This window comes from Ornithorhynchus anatinus, chromosome X1, assembly GCF_004115215.2.
Source record: "Ornithorhynchus anatinus isolate Pmale09 chromosome X1, mOrnAna1.pri.v4, whole genome shotgun sequence".
NCBI lineage: Eukaryota > Metazoa > Chordata > Mammalia > Monotremata > Ornithorhynchidae > Ornithorhynchus > Ornithorhynchus anatinus.
Window position 1 is genome coordinate 84,840,594 of NC_041749.1, and position 14,156 is coordinate 84,854,749.

Consider the following 14,156-nt stretch of genomic DNA (forward strand, 5'->3'; position numbering starts at 1 on the left):
AGGGGCCGCGGGATGCTTCCGCCTAATGTAGAACATTGGGAAAGCTTGGCCCGTGGCTGATTCGACTCCTGGGCTCTAGTCAGCTCTGATCAGCTCTGCCCGAGCGGTGAGGAGCCTGAAGGTAAGTGACAGAGCTGGGATCAGTACTCAGGTCTTCTGATTCCCAGGCCCGTGCTCCTTCCGCAAGGCTGCGCCGCTCCTCAAGCCCTCCTTGGCATGAATCTGAACTGGAATCATGAATCCAGCCTCTTGGAGAGGCAGCTGGAGAGTGGAGGCGGCGTGCTGTTGCTAGGACATTTGCCTACAGTATTCGGTGGGAACTATATTTCCTGTCTGTTTTATACTGTGCCCAGCACACTGTGGTAGCTCAATAAACCGAAGTAATGACAAATGTGAAGGGCTCTTCGCTCTTACCATTAAAAAAAAAAACACCCATCCCCCAAAAAACCCTGGCTCCTTCAGTAGCAGTGTTCTGGGGGTCCTACTGTGTTTAGCGATGTCCTTGGGTTCTGACCTTTTGGGGTCTGCGTCTTCACCCTTTTCCTCGCTTGCTAATCGCCAACCTCCCAGCCCCCGCTTCAGATTGTGTATGACGCCCCGAGGGTCAGGGACTGTGTCTTGTTCTTCCTGAATTGTATTCTTCCCCAGTGTTTGGTACATTGCTTTGCACACAGTAGATGTTTGAATAAATTCATTCAATAGTATTTATTGAGCGCTTACTATGTGCAGAGCACTGTACTAAGTGCTGAGGTAGATACAAGATAATCAGATCCCACATAGGGCTCATTGTCTAAGTAGGAGGAAGAACAAGTACTGAATCCCCATTTTGCAGATGAGGGAACTGAAGCACAGAGAAGTTACGTGATTTGGCCGAGGGCACACTGCAGGCGAGAGGAGGAGCCGGGATTAGAACCCAGGTCCTTTGACTACCAGGCCTGTACTCTTTTCATTCAGCCATGCTGCTTCCTCTAGACTGTAAGCTCCTTGTGAGCAGCGCTCGTGTCTATCAATTCCACCGGATCGTATGCTCCCAAATGTTAGTCCAGTGCTCCTCACACAGGTAGTGCTCAATAAATACTACCATATTACTGCTCGATTGATTTCTTCTGCACCATTTTGAAGGCCATCCTTGGACTGTCTAGTGTTCTCTTGGGGTTTACCTTGGGAAGCAAGGGAAGCAAGGGAAGCTTCTCTTGGGAAGCAGCATGGCTCAGTGGAAAGAGCCTGGGCTTCGGAGTCAGAGGTCATGGGTTCGACCCAACTCTGCCACTTGTCAGCTGGGTGACTGTGGGCAAGTCACTTAACTTCTCTGTGCCTCAGTTACCTCATCTGTAAAAAGGGGATTAACTGTGAGCCTCACGTGGGACAACCTGATTACCCTGTATCTGCTCCAGCGCTTAGAACGGTGCTCTGCACATAGTAAGCGCTTAACAAATACCAACATTATTATTATTATTATTTACCTCAGAATAAGTGAAGAGGAGGAATTCTCCACCTGCTTTAGATTATACCGTTGCTGTATTTCAAAACGCAGACTGCCTTTTTCTCTATTCCACGTTCAGGATCCTTGCTGGCCGTAAGGACAAATGAAGCAGGCATTTAAAGTAAGGTGACACCACATCCTTCAGCTCTCCTGAAATAGCCCAGCCTCTACTTGAGCTCAGATGCTTAGAGTCCAAGCAAGTGGTACTAGGATTTGTATTAGAAGCAGAGTGGCTTAGTGGATAGAGCACAGGCCTGGGAGTCAGAAGAAGCTGGGTTTTAATTCTGGCTCTGCCACATGTCTGCTGTGTGACCTTGGGAAAGTCACTTAACTTCTCTGGGCCTCAGTTCCCTCATCTTTAAAATGGGGATTAAGAGTGTGAGCCCCAAGCGGGACAGGGATGAACCAGCGCCTGACCCTCTCAGGGTGGCACCTGGAGGGTTTCCAGTACTCCACCAGTCTCGGCTACAGGAGGGAGAGTCGAGCAGAGGCCCGCCCGTTCCATTCCTAGCTTTGAAGGTGGCTAGCGAGTGGAAGGCAATCTGCTATAAGTCGAAACTCACCTGAGCTGGGCAGCAGCAGCATGGGAGAGAGTCAAGGATGGAGACTTAGGTTTACGGCGCGGAGGGAGGCTATGGTAAACCACTTCCGTATTTTTTACCAAGAAAACTCTCTGTATATACTACCGGAACAATTGCAGATGGAGATGGGGCGTTCTGGGAGAGATGTGTCCACGGAGTCACTAAAGGTTGGAAATGACTCGACATCTTAAGACTCCAGCGCTTAAAACAGTGCTCGGCACCATTATTATTATTATTATAGTGCTCTATCCACTAAGCCATGATGCTTCTAATACAAAATCCTAGTAACACTTGCTTGGCCTCTAAGCATCTGAACTCCAAAATACTACTTTGGACTCCAAATATTCTGAGCAGGTCCCTTTCTCTCCCTCCCTCCACTGTCAGGGCTGCGAGGGCTAAATATAATGTGACGTGCAATTGACTTTTGCCTAAAGCTGACACTGTTCAGGGGTCTTTTAGGACTCCCAGATGATTTATTCGGTACTACCCCCGAAGTCCAGACTTTCTGAACGGTTCCAAAAATCTTGGGGCTCTCTTGACTTAACTCCACCCACACTCAGCAACCTCCCTCCCCCTCCCCAGAACAACCATCTGCCTGGAATGAATCCACTCAGAATTCCTTCTCGGGGATAGAACGTCAAGATAATCGGACACAAAAGGGAGAGAAAGAGAGTCGGTGTGGTTCCATTTCTTTAGGGCCCTTGGATTTGTGCTAATTTCTTTTCTGTTTTGGTGGGAAATAGTCCTTCTTCTTCAGAGTCCTTCACATTTGTCATGACTTTGGTTTATTGAACTATAGCAGTGAACTGGGCACGGTAAAAAAACAAACAGGTTATATAGTTCATTCATTCATTCATTCATTCAATAGTATTTATTGAGCGCTTACTATGTGCAGAGCACTGTACTAAGCGCTTGGGATGAACAAGTCGGCAACAGATAGAGACAGTCCCTGCCGTTTGACGGGCTTAAAGTCTAATAGTTCCCACCAAAGACACCAAATACTGTAGGCAAATGCCCGGCAGCAGCTCGCCACCTCCGCTCTCCAGCTCCCTCTCCAAAAGGCTGGATTAATGGTTCAGATTCATCCCAAGGAGGGCTGGAGGAGTATTGTTGCCTAGTGGAAGAAAGCACAGGCCAGGGAATCAGAGGACCTGGGTTCTAATCCCAGCTCCGCCACTCGCCTGCTGTGTGACGTTGGACAAGTCACATAACTTCTCTGTGTCTCAGTGACCTATTCTGCAAAATGGGGATTCAATACCTCTTCTCCATTCTACTGAGACTGTGAGCCCCTTGGGGGACAAGGACTGGGTCCAACCTGATTAGCTTGTATCTACTCCAGTGCGCAGAACAATGCTTGACACATAGCAGGCACTTAAATGCTACACATTATTATTATTATTCATTCAATCATATTTATTGAGCGCTTACTGTGTGCAGAGGACTGTACTAAGCACTTAGAAGAGTACAATACAACAATAAATGTACAGTAGAACAATAAACATTATTATCATTGGAAAGAAGGTATAGGCAGAATGGGAAGGTCTACTCTAGTCCAGAATAGTACCAGGGTGAGGGAGTCTAGTCTGGTACTCACAGGGCTCATCTGGCATTGATATTAGACCAACCTTCAAGGAGAGCAGGGAAGAGGAAGAGCGGGTGGAGGGAGGACAGTTCCCACTGGTGTCTGCTTAGTGTCTGCGGAAATGGGATACCCGTCCTCAGAGGAGCTTACAGTTCACTGAGAATGCACTTTCAGAGCCGTCTCTGAAGGGACAGGGGGAGGGAGAGGAGCACAAGATTCGTTATAATTGGCATCTCCTACGAGGTAGAGGAGAGCTTGGGAAGCAGACTAGGAGTAGAAGCAGACATTCCCACGATTCACACCCCACTGCTTCTGACTCCTTTCAGAGCATCATTTTCCTGCTATTCCTGATTGTTCCTTCCCTATCCCCACCTCTAGAGTGGAACCCTAGTCCAGCAATTATATTACCCTAGGGACGCCACTGCCTTATCACTGCCAACCTCTTCTGCTGTAAAGAGACCCTACTGAGAGAGACAGCCAAAAGCTCAAGCTTATAACAAATGACCTTATTCATCCTCCAGGGGAGTATCATTTAGAACTACATCTGAAGACTTCTTTCTCACTGCATGCTCAAGTCTCCCCTACACTTAAAAAGCCTCCTCTCAATACCGCTATACCTTCCAGCTATTTCCCCATTTCCCCGGTCCCATTTGTGTCCAAATTCCTGGAACGAGTTGTATGTATCTGCTGCCTCCGCTTCCTCTCTTCCAATGTCCTTTTTGACTCATTTAAATCTGGTTCCCACCCCCTTCCGCTGAGACTGCCCTCACTCCCCAAAATCAGCAATGACGTCTTCTTCACCAAATCTAGTGGTTTCTACTCCATCTTGGTCCTCCTTGACCTTTCGGCAGCCCGTGACACTGTGGGCCACTCTTTCCTCCTGATAATAATAATAATACTGACAATATTTGTTAAGTGCTTACTAGGTGCCAAGTACCCTACTAAGCGCTGGAGTAGATGCAAGACATTCAGGTTGGACACAGAGTCTGTCCCACATGGGGCTCACAGTCTAAGTAGGAGGGAATAGGATTTAATCCCTATTTTGCAGATGACAAAACTGAGGCACAGAGAAGTTAAGTGACTGGCTCGAGGTCACAGAGAGACAAGTGGCAGAGCCAGGATTAGAACCCAGGTCCTTTAACTCCCAGGCCTGTGTTTTCCACTAGACGAGTTTTCCACTTTCCTGATCATGCTATCAAATGTGGTTTCACCCATACGGTTCTCTCCAGGTTTTCCTTCTACTTCTCCAGCCTAGAGTGTAAGGATATATACATAAGTGCTGTGAGGCTGGGGTGAGTATCAAAGTGCCACCAATTCAGGAGGGTCACTGAACATATTAGGCACCCATTTCAATTCCTGAAAGATAATCCAGAAGGCATAGTGGACAGAGCACTGGTTTGGGAGAGAGAAGATCATGGGTTCTAATCCCGGCTCCACCCCTACCTGCTGTGTGACCATGGGAAAGTCACTTCACTTCTCTGTGCCTCAGTTACCTCATCTGTAAAATGGGGATTGAGCCCACGAGCCCCACGTGGGACAGACTCTGTGTCCATCCCGATTTACTTGTATCCACCCCAGTGTTCAGTACAGTGTCTGACACATACTAAGTGCTTATCGAATACCACAATTATTATTATTATTATAATCCAGGAAGAACTTAAAAGAATACTGGGGGAGACGCAGCAGCGTGGCCTAATGGAAAGATCATGGGTCTAGTAGTCAGAGGACCAGGGTTCTAATCCTGGCTCTGCTGCTTGCCTGCTGTGTGACTTTGGGCAAGCCACTTAGCTTCTCTGTGGCTCAGTTTCGTCATCTGTAAAATGGAGATTTGATACCTCTTCTCCCTCTGACTTAGACTGTGAGTCTCATGTGGGCTGGGAACTGCCTGTACCTTGTATCTAGTACAATGCTCTGCACACGCTAAGTGCTCAATAAATGCGGTTGAATGACTGAATGAATCTACCCCAGCTCTTAGTACATTTGTTGGCGCATAGTAAGTGCTTAACAAATACCACAATAGACTGTGAACTCGTTGCGGGCAGGAATATTTCTGTTTGTTCTTATAGCGTACTCTCCCAAGTGCTTAGTACAGTGCTCTGCACCCAGGAAGTGCTCAATAAATATGATTGAATGAAACATTGTTATTATCATCACTCATTTATTCACCTTCAAGTGTAAAACAGCATGCAAGAAGCTTCATCTGCTGCTGCTATAATTAAAAGCTTTTAGGTGAAATTAGGCAAGATCGGGCATTAGCCTGGAGAGTTGAGCTTCAGATTTTTTTAAAAATCAGAATTTTAATAAAGGAAACAACTGCATAAATAATGTGACAGCTGGAAGCCTGTTACTTCATAAACTGTTAAATGGACTCACCAGCACACACGGACTGTGTTTCCAAGAAACCTGTGGAGTTACTGTGGGACATACACAACCCATTAGTGTTCCTATGCGTACATGTGCTTGTGGGTGGCTTGGCTTTGTCTTGGCTCACATGAGCTGGGCAGGAGCCCAGAAAAATGCTTTCCAAAATTCAAGGGTTTTATACTCAGCTATTCATTTTCATTCAGGAACGAGAAACAGGCAGAACTTTAGTTAACCAAACATTTTGGACGACAATGTCACTTTGCGAAATAGCAATTCGGCCGGCTCCACTTTGTCCTTTCATTTCCCAAACTGGCTTTTAATAAGCCTCGTTGTTTTGGTAATGCCCAAGAGGAGTCTGGGAAGAGAAGAGCCTGCATGATTGGAAAATTTTTTTGTCACCCAGTGATGACAGCAAAATGCTATAATGATTAATCTAAAGCTTAATGCCTGAAAAAAAATCCCTCTAGTTCCTCAGAATACAGAATATCCGATCAATCCAAACAAATCAATCAAAATATCCTGTGGCGGTAAGATGAGTAGCAATGTGATAAAAACTGTCAGATATTTGGGTGCCCAGACCCCACTGTCTCTCTTTCGGTCCAGAAAGGGGGCCATTTTTTTATTTGCAGCTGTCTCATTCCTGTTTTTTTTCCTTTTTGCTTTTTTTTTTTTTTTTTTAACAGATCTCAGAATCATCCCCTTGCCTCAGCTTTCAGTTTCTATGTCTACGTGCCTGTACCGGGGCATTCTTTAAAGAATGAAATTGTAATTTGCTGGCTTACGTAAAGAGTAAGTGCAGGGGGAAAACGAGCATTTTTTTTCGATTTTCACCAGGACCAAACTTCAAATGGCCCTAAAGTAGAGAACTTGAAATGTTCTAAATTGCTCAGCCAACATTTAAAAAGATGAGAATGAGCTTTAAAATGGTTGTGCTTTGCTATCAGTCTTTTTCAGCTGTGCATAATATTAAACCAAAGAATAAAAGACAATCCATTCTGTATAAAACTGACTTGGTAAAATTTCTTCATTCATTCAGCATTCAAAACCAATGACTACATTTTAGCAAAAAAAAAAAAAAAAGGGGGAGAAAAATATGACTCTATACTAGACAGCTCATTTGGAACACCCAAGAATATTGAAAAGGAGTTAAGAGGAGCCATTTTAGAATTCTGGTGCCGATAAAAAGCAACAAGGACATTCTCTGGCTTTGCCAACGAAGCCAGTGCCCCTTGGACTACAGTGTTTTCGTGAGCTGCCCTTGATTTTGTGGTCCTAAGGAGCTGTTCATCTTGGGTTTTACCAGCCCCTTCAGATTTCCCATATTACCCTGCTACCCTTCTAAGCCAGACAAAATGAAAGCACTGACAGAGTGTATGCCACATCCAATTCTGCTACCTTAATTCTAGGGTGGTATTGCGGTCAGTGGGGAAGGTGGCTTTCCAGTCCCGGGGTGGACCATTTGGTGAGGATGGGAATGCCGGTACTGCAGTAGCCCTGTCAGCCACACCTGTGTTATTGGGTAAATTTCATCAGCGGCAGTGCCATCCTTTTTATTATTATTATGATTATTATTTTGGTATTTGTTAAGAGCTTTACTGGGTGCCAGGCACTGTTCTAAGCAATACAAGTTAATCAGGTTGGACACAGTCCATGTCCCACATGAGGCTCACAGTCTTAATCCCCATTTTACAGATTAAAACCTACTCTCTTCTACTTAGACTGCGAGCCCCGTGTGGGATAGGGCCTGTGTCCAACCTGATTAACTTGTCTCTCCCCCAGTGCTTAGAACAGTGCTCGACACATAGTAAGCCCTTAACAAGTACCCTAATTATTAGTTAGTATCATTATCTCTGAACGCTGACTGGGTATCATTTGTCCAGTTATTATTAATGAAAGAGATCTTTGTTCACATATTGACAGATGACTAGGAAGGACATTTGTGTGTTTGGTCTCTTTGCTTTCAATCCAAAGGATCAGGGGATGACAAAGCTTCAATATTGTACATGAAACCAATCCTGGAACTAAGTGAGACCAGATGGACTCCATATACCCATGGGCGCTCCAAATCCTCCACTAAGGCTCGGTTTGTCCTATGTAAACATCTGCTTTATTTGAATACCATTGTGTATGGGTCAGAATGCCGTAGAACTACTCAGAAAACAAATGGCACTTGGAAACAGATCCAAAAGATCGAGATGTTTCAAATCCAAATTGGAATCCTTTAGTTATTGGAGGTTTTATCCAAGCTTGGAAAAGTTTCTTGATGGGCCATTGGAATACAGAGCTATAGGAAAAGACAATGAGAGAGATGGGGATTCTTTCGGAGGTCCAAAGGTGTTTTGTTTTGAATGGTACTTGTTAAGAACTTACTATGTGCCATGCACTGTACTAAGCACTGGGGTAGATATGAGATAATCAGGTTGGATGCAGACCATGTCCCATGTGGGGCTCACGGTCTTAATCCTCATTTTACAGAGGAGGTAACTGAGGCACGGAGAAGTGAAGTGACTTGCCCAAGGTCATATAGAAGACACGTGGTGGAGTCTGGATTGGAACCCAGGTCCTCTGACTCCCGGTACCTTGCTCTTTCCACTAGGCCATGTTGTGGCCCTCCTGAGGATCACAGACCCTGGTCAACAGCCCAGTCACTCCACGTCTTATTCTGTCACTGATTTTAAGCAGGCCAAATGGTCTTTCACCCAAATCTACTGCAGCCCTACAACGGTTGTGCTACTTTAGGATTCCAGATAAAAAACCTTGTGGAGTCATAGCCAGACCAAAATCCATCAGTGATGCAGTAGTGTGGGCGTTACCACTCACACAGACTTCCTCTATTTCTCTGCAATGGCCAATGACGATGCTGACCAATGGCCCTCGAACGTTTTTATCTTGTGACTTCTCAACCCTACCTTATCCTCCCGCTGAAGACATACTTTCCTCTCCCACACTGCAAAAGAACTTAAAGGTGGAGAGGGTAGAAGCAAAGGTAGAAAGAAGTCCAGGAAAGGGACCCAAGAAGTGAAGACGGCCAAGTCACAGCCTTCAGTTTGTCACCATCTCCAAAGAGCTGTTCAGAGCGACTTGTGGGACAGGGAAAATGGTGGTGTTGTCGACTGAGATCAGAAAGTTAGGGGGAGGAGTGGGTTTAGGGGGAAAGATGAGGAATCCTGTCTTGGACAGTTCCAGACAGGGGAGAGGGCATGAACAAGAGGTTGGTGGGGGGAGAGATGAGAAGGAGGCACAATGAGTAGGTTATCTTGAGAGAAATGAAGAATGTGAACTGGAGTGTAGAGGGCCAAGGGAGTGGCTAAGTAGGAGGGAGAGAGCTGCTGAGGTACCTTGAAGCCAGGATGCCTTGAAGCCGATGGGTGGGAGTTTCTGCTGGATGTAGAGAGGAATGCAAAATCATTTGAAGTTTTCTGAGGAATGGGAAGATGTGTCCAGAACAGTGTGTTGGAAAAATGATCTGAGCAGCTGATTAAGTATGTACTGGGATGGGGAGAGGCTGAAGGCAGTGAGGATGATGATGCAGTAATCAAGCCTGGGACGCGACAAGGGCCTGGACCGGTGTGGTAGCCGTTGGTTGGAGAGAAAGAGGAAGATTCTGGAAATATTGTGGAAGAAAAACTGGCAGGAGTTGCCAACAGATTGAATATGGGGAGGAATCAGGGATAATGTCAAGCCTGCAGGCTTAAGAGATGGGGAGGACGGTGAAGTTATCAACTTTGATGGGAAAGGAGAGGATTTGAAAGGGAAGATGAGTAGTTCAGTTTTGGACAAGTTAAGCTTGAGGTGCCAACAGGAAATCCACGCACAGGACTGGTGAGGTAGATTTGGTAGTTGAAGCCATGGGAATGGTTATAAAGTAGCTTGGCTCTGGGCTCCAAAGAGAGAGGGAGTCACTGAGGCAGTCCGTGAGATGGTGAGAGCAAGACTATTTGCGGACTGCCGAGGGCACGGAGCAGACATCAAAGAGAGAAGGTGCTGGCAATGGTTGGAGAAGCAACATGGCAGACTTGGGAGTTAAGTTCTAAAACCAGCTCTTCCTCTCATGCTTTTCTCAGCAGACCTTTTTTAAGAACAGAAGTCTCAGCGTTGATGGAAGAATCCTCGAATTTTTTTTATAAGGGATGCGTGGGACTTAGTACAGAGAAGGTCAAAACAAATGAGTGGGCCCCAATTCCAGTTCTGAATTTCTAACTGGTGAGTGAGAGTCTGGGTTCTCTAAAAATACCCCGTCCTTCTTTTGGTCCTGTCTCCATCAAGACAGCAGGAGTAAATAGGACCACATAGTGTATTTAAGGATTCACCTAGGCTTTCAAATATTAAACAAGGTAGAGAGCAAGAGACTGGAGAAATGGAATAGTCCCCTAAACAAAAGCAACAACAATGATGGTATTTGTTAAGCGCCTACTATGTGCCAGGCACTGTACTAAGCACTGGGGTGGATACAGGCAAATCGAGTTGGACACAGTCCCTCTCCTATGTGGGGCTCACAGTCTCAATCTCCGTTTCACAGATGAGGTAACTAAGTCACAGAGAAGTGACTGCCCAAGGTCACACAGCAGACATGTGGTAGAGCCAGAATTAGAACTCAAAACCTTCTGACTCTCAGGCCTGGGTTCGATCCACTACGACTTGACCCCTCTTTGCCGCAGGGCCCTTTAAGCATAATTTGCTGAAAGAAGTCAGAACTAGGCTCCCTGTACAATTATATTTGATCCCATTCCAGGGAAATATTAGAAAAAAGTCAATCCTGAAATGGGAAAGGACAGTTTTTCCCTTCTGAAACTGAAAAAGACCAGTGATCTGGGGCACTTTGGAATGCTGCTTTTCTTAGAAGGCAAAGGCATCATCAAGAAAAGTTTCAGCTGGGTCCCTGTACCTTCCACTGCTGATATGCAGTTTTGTTCTTATTAAGCATGAAAACATTAATAAATCAATCATATTTGTGGAGCGCGTACTGTGTGCAGAGCACTGTCCTAAGCACATGGGAGAGTACACTATAACAGAGTTGGTAGTTCCCTGCCCACATAGCTTAAAATGCAAACTCCTGCAGGGTCTGTTCTGCCTGATTGATATTAACTAAGATTGAGCCCTTTTCAGAGTGGTGTTATTTGACCTTTGACAAGGGTCAAAATATGTAAAGTTAAAACAAGAGGAAACCCGAGGAAGAGAAATAATCTACCACAAATGACCAGAGTCCTTTCCAGAAATGTAATCTACCAATGTATGAGCAGGGAAACAAGTTCTAGCAATTAATAACACGAGTTGGATGCCCCTGGCAATTACTCAGAAACCTTCTTCAGGTCAACTGGGACATTTTAACAGCATTTTTCAACTCATTTCTTCTACTCAGACCTCCCTGAACTCCCCGTTGCCACTTTCAAAGCTAATAACTTTGAATATTGGAGGCTTTTATCTTTTAATCACAGGGCTAGTCTCCTTTTCTCCCATCCCCTTTCTAAGAGAGAAAGAGTGTGAGTGAGTGAAGGAGTGTGTTTGTTTAAGTGTGAGTGTGTATGTTTGTGTGTGTGTGTGTGATTCAATTGGTTAGAGACCTGAGGGTGGGGGAATAATTGGGTATGGGAGTCTAATACAAAACAAATATTCTAAATTTGTTACCTGAATGACCGAAAGGTGTCTTTCCATAGCGATTTTCTTTTTTGTTTAGTCTACAAAACCAAAACTCTCACATTAAAGTTGCACTGTAGACATATTCCAAATCAAAAGTTAAAGACATTAGAGGAGCAGCGTGGTCTACTGGAAAGAGTATGGGCCTGAGTGTTCGAGGACCTGGACTCGAATCCTAGATCTGCCACTTATCTGCTGTGTGACTTGGGGCAAATTACCTAACTTCTCTGGACTTCACTCACTTCATCTGTAAAATGGGGATTAAGACTGAGGGTCCCATGAGGGACACGTACTGTATCTACCCCAGTGCTTAGTAAGCGCTTAACAAATACCATAAAAAAAAGATGGAAAATGAATGATTTCAGGACTGTGGATTTCTCCGTGAATTAGTATGACAGCAAAGACAATCTTAATAATAATATTAACTGTAATGATAATATTCATTAAATGATTACTACGTGATAAGCACTAGGGTAGATCAAAAATGACCAGATTGGACACAGTCACTGTCCCAAATGGGGCTCATACTCTTAGAAAACAGGGAGAGCAGATGAGAAAACTGAAGCGGAGAGGTCAAAAGGCTTGGCCAAGGTCACACCGCAGGCAGGAGGAAAAGCTGGGATTAGAACCCAGGTCTCCTGGCTCCCCCTCCCTGCTTTTTCCACCACATTGATTTTTCCTCATGCTTTTCTTATTCTTTTTATATCCACCACTCTATACAGACTATTCCCAAAGGAGGGGGCTCCAATCAGTAGCCAGTAATTAGCACTCCAACTCAGCAGGTTGAAGGCAGCTCACCTAGCCTAATTGGCAACACCAAGATTAAGAGCAACAGGTTCCCATTCTCTCTTCTTTTAGAATTTTTAACCACCCACTGGACTGGCTCCCCATAGCATGAGGTTAATGGGATTTTACTACTTTGAATATTCAAAATGAAAAATAAAAAGGGAAAATAAGCTGATTTACCTTCCATTTCATTTTCCAAAGAGGAAACACTTGAGATCAGAATAGGTTCAGGCAGGCTCCCCTCTTGGTTCACAGCCCATCAGGGGTTCCTCGACTTAACAAAAAAACAGGCTCCCACCCCCTTCAACTTGCCCCACAGTCGTGAGTGGAGAACTTGGAGAACTCATTCGCTCCCATGGCTTCAACTACCATGTCTATGAGGATGATCCCCAAAACTACATCTCCTCCCCTGTTCTCTCTCCCCTTCTCTGGGTTCTCATCTCCTTCAGGGCAGCTCTACTTCGATGTCCTCCTGCCACCTCAAACTCAACATGTCCAAAACAGAGCTCCTTATCTTTCCTCCCAAACCCTGTCCTCTCCCCAACTTTTCCATCACCGAAGATGGCACAACCATCCTTCCCGTCTCACAAGCCCGTAACCTTGACTCCACTCTCTCATTCAACCCACATACCCAATCCGTCACCAAAGCCTGTCGGTCTCACCTTCACAACAGCGCCAAGATCCGCCCTTTCCTCTCCATCCAAACCACTACCACGTTAGTACGATCGCTCATCTTATCCCACCTGGATTACTGCATCAGCCTTCTTTCTGACCTCCCACCCTCCCACCTCTCCCCACTCCAGTCCATACTTCACTCTGCTGCCCAGATTATTTTTCTACAGAAACGCTCAGGGCATGTCACACCCCTCTTCGAAAATCTCCAGGGGTTGCCTATCCACCTCCGTATCAAACAAAAACCCCTCCCTATTGGCTTTAAAGCTCTCCATCACCTTGCCCCTTCCTACCTCACACCTCTCTTCACTCCTTCTATATTCCAGTCCGCACACTCCGCTCCTCTGGTCTAGCCTTCTCACTGTGCTTCGATCTCGCCCGCCTCACCCACGTCCTACCTCCGGCATGGAACGCCCTCCCTCTTCAAATCTGCCAATCATTCTATCCCCTTCAAAGCCCTGCTAAAGGCACACCTCCTCCAAGAGGCCTTCCCAGACTAAGCCCCATTTTTCCTCAGCTCCCACTCCCTTCTGCGTCACCCTGACTCGCTCCCTTTGCTCTTCCCCCTCCCCCAGCACTTATGTATATATGTATATATCTATAATTCTATTTATGTTGATTCCCATTTACATGTACTGATGTCTGCCTTTCCCCCCGCCCCGTAGACTGTAAGCCCGTTGTGGGGAAAGGTTGTCTCTCTCTATGGCTCTAATGTACTTTCCAAGTGCTCAGTACGGTGCTCTGCACACAGTAAGCGCTCAATAAATATGATTGAATGAATGAATGAATGAGTAGAAATAGGATGGGCTCTTCAAGGGAAAAACTGCACTTTGGGTTACGGATCTTTAATGAACCCGTTTCTCCAGGTTTCTTTACTCACTTAGGGCAATGAGAAAGCCCAATACAGAAACAGGTGTAACAGCTCCCAGCACTGATCTGCCCCTGCCAATATATAACCACTCCTTTCCTGGAGAGCCAGGGGAGCTGATGATGCAGTGATGTATTGTACATGAAGAATTGCTTGCATTCTCCAGCAAAGACCACTCGTTGGGCT

At 45.6% G+C, this 14,156-nt stretch overlaps 1 protein-coding gene and 1 non-coding gene across 2 annotated transcripts in view; one reads left to right on the forward strand and one right to left on the reverse strand.

Moving 5' to 3' along the window:
• Window positions 1–14,156, reverse strand: part of BSN (bassoon presynaptic cytomatrix protein) — a 229,720-nt gene that overhangs the window by 76,203 nt on the left and 139,361 nt on the right. The window lies entirely within an intron of this gene.
• Window positions 1,899–2,036, forward strand: LOC114807216. Its single transcript, XR_003755268.1, has one exon. It is a non-coding gene; the product is annotated as a small nucleolar RNA SNORA7 (small nucleolar RNA).